Source organism: Etheostoma spectabile, chromosome 8, assembly GCF_008692095.1.
Source record: "Etheostoma spectabile isolate EspeVRDwgs_2016 chromosome 8, UIUC_Espe_1.0, whole genome shotgun sequence".
Classification (NCBI taxonomy): domain Eukaryota; kingdom Metazoa; phylum Chordata; class Actinopteri; order Perciformes; family Percidae; genus Etheostoma; species Etheostoma spectabile.
Window position 1 is genome coordinate 25712607 of NC_045740.1, and position 2611 is coordinate 25715217.

At 37.7% G+C, this 2611-nt stretch overlaps 1 protein-coding gene across 2 annotated transcripts in view; it reads left to right on the top strand.

Annotated features, from left to right (window-relative positions):
* Positions 1-2611, top strand: part of kiaa1549la (KIAA1549-like a) — a 233270-nt gene that overhangs the window by 167509 nt on the left and 63150 nt on the right. The gene's annotated exons all lie outside the window — the stretch shown is intronic.

The window sequence follows — 2611 nt, forward strand, 5'->3', positions numbered from 1 at the left end:
GCCGGATGTGGCCCGCGGGCCGTACAATGCCCAGGTCTAATTCCTGAGGCCACGCCTACAGTGGGGTACTGATTTAGTGGTTTAGTGGACGTGGTCTATGGGACCCAGTTTTGATTTGCCACTTATACTAATTTGAGCAACTTCATATTTACAGTGCTGACGTACAATGGTTCATAGACCCCACATACCAAAAATTACACATGTGGACCACTAGGTTGCGCTATAGTGATGTCAAACATGTTTTTGCCTATAACTCCATTTCACACCGCACATTAGAAACCCTTATATCCACATGTTCCTAGAATAAAGCTGAATCTGATGGTATAGGCTACGCACATTTCTGCTAAGATGTGCAAAACCAACTTTTTCTAACTCCTCCTAGGCTGTGCGACTGATAAAAACGCCAAAAATTTCTAAATCAAAATTGTAGGCCTTAAAAAGTCACACATTTTTTTTGGTCTAAAATAATTTTAAACAGGTCTTAAGTTTCCTTTAATGCATATTAAAATGCTCCGCATGACATGTTTATTTTGATTTTCGCTAGTCCAAATAAGACTACAAATGAGACCAACATGCAACTTATATTGCAGCCAATTAGCTTTTGTTATTGAGTCCGAAGTGCAAATTTGGCAGTACTCGGTTAGCTAAAAACGTATTTGACGTCTTTAAAGGTCTTAAATTTGACTTGGTGAAACCTGCAGAAACCCTGTATAACGCTACATTTTGCGGTTGATGGTCGTTAATAGCAAGAGACTAAAGGGAAAATTGTGAGCATATTTTTGCGTGGATCTTTGTTGGATTTAACATCACATTGCATCATTAGTTTTTTTTAAATGGATTAGTTATTTGAAATAATTTGGGGTAACGTTAATTATTATATTCAGAAGATGATCCTCATATCAATCACTAGGGTGATAGCTAGTAGCCATCCTAAATTTTGTAGCTTTTACTGGGACTACATTTTCTTAAGTAAGAAGGGACGAGGTTAAGGAAGCCTTTTTAGGTAATTAGAATGACAAGCAAGGTGTTTTGCTCACAGAGCAAGATGCATATGGTTATGTGTTCATTTACACCATGGGTTTTGGCATTTTTGGCACACTGCTATCCTTTGACACAAGTCACTGTGCATATTTTGCTTAAATAGAGAGCTTTGTGCAGTGGTCTAATGCCAACAATGTCATTAAACCATTTCAAAACCGGAAACGGTCCTGACATGGGTCAGTGGGTATCTGTGGTCATAAATGATGAACCAAACAATCAGGTCTGATCCTATATGTACGTTAGCGTTCATTTGGATAACACCTTTGGCTGTAAGGCCCGTGTTGAAAATGATTTATTTACAGCAGAGGTTATAGTTTTAACGCACATTCAGAGTGAATCAAAGGGTTTATGTTATACCATGCTGTACTACAGATCATATGCATATTTGGATGTCAGAAAGGATGGCAATATCTCAAAATATTTTATTTCGCTTGCTTGTCCGGTGCAATGAAGGTTGTGGAAAGAAATGGAAACCAGCCTCTCCAGGCAAGCACAGAGAATATTGTCTGATCCATGCTATGTATGAGCTGTTACCCTCTGGAAAAACATATCCCCAATGTAAAGTCAACATTTTAAACTAGAGCTAATTTGGACCTATCTCAATTAATTTAATATAATATAAATAATGTTTCCTGAGGCAGCAGGGTTTGTGCAAGAGCCTTATGATATGATTCAAAGGGTTAGGTTCCCATCACTGTTTGTGCAATATATGTAACTATAATATTACATTATAGTTACATTACATACACATAACGCTTTGTTTATGGTTTTTATTCAGCTGTATGATGAGACAATATGTCAAGTATGAAGCAGTTGAGCTTAAGGCAAATATCCCATATATGAGGATAATAAAGTAGGTTATTGCATGCAAAGTTGTCTACATGAGTTGTAAAAATTAAAATGTTGGTGTAAAGCAAACACATTGTTAGAAAGTTCAATGTGGAGAGTAAAATACTGCATGTCAGTCTGAATAGAAGACATCACTCCTGCTTTGAAATACTGACCTCTGAACCTTCAGCCCAGTACATGTTTGAAGGCTTGTGATTTAGCAACAGGAGGTGCTACACATGTGCAACTCCTGTTTTTTGACTGTCTGCCAGGAATGGGCTTTATTCTCTTTCAGGTTGCCTCTGCCCGTCGGCTGGCCAAACCGAGCAAACAGTACACAAGACATATACATGTGAAACAGTATTTTTATTTGACAAAAACATCAATATTACGTATATAATGTATTTGTTCTTTTGGATCCATGGAGCAGTAATTACTACGGCACTTCCAAAGAATCACGTGACTTGGGATTGGATTACACAAACTGCCATGAGACTGGGCTGGCATTGCAATTTCGATGCTGAAACAATATATTGTGCAGCCCTAATATGATGCTGGCTTCTTAGTTTTATTAGTTGTTCCACTAGTTAGGTCTTTCAGTGTGGTCAAAAATCATTACCAAAACAACAGATTTAGCTGGTTTAGCATGGATGTAGCCAATGAGATAACAAATGAGCTTACAAGCTTGCCGGTGTCCATTAACAATAAATGTCAATAACAGAATTGTTGACGTCTTAACGTG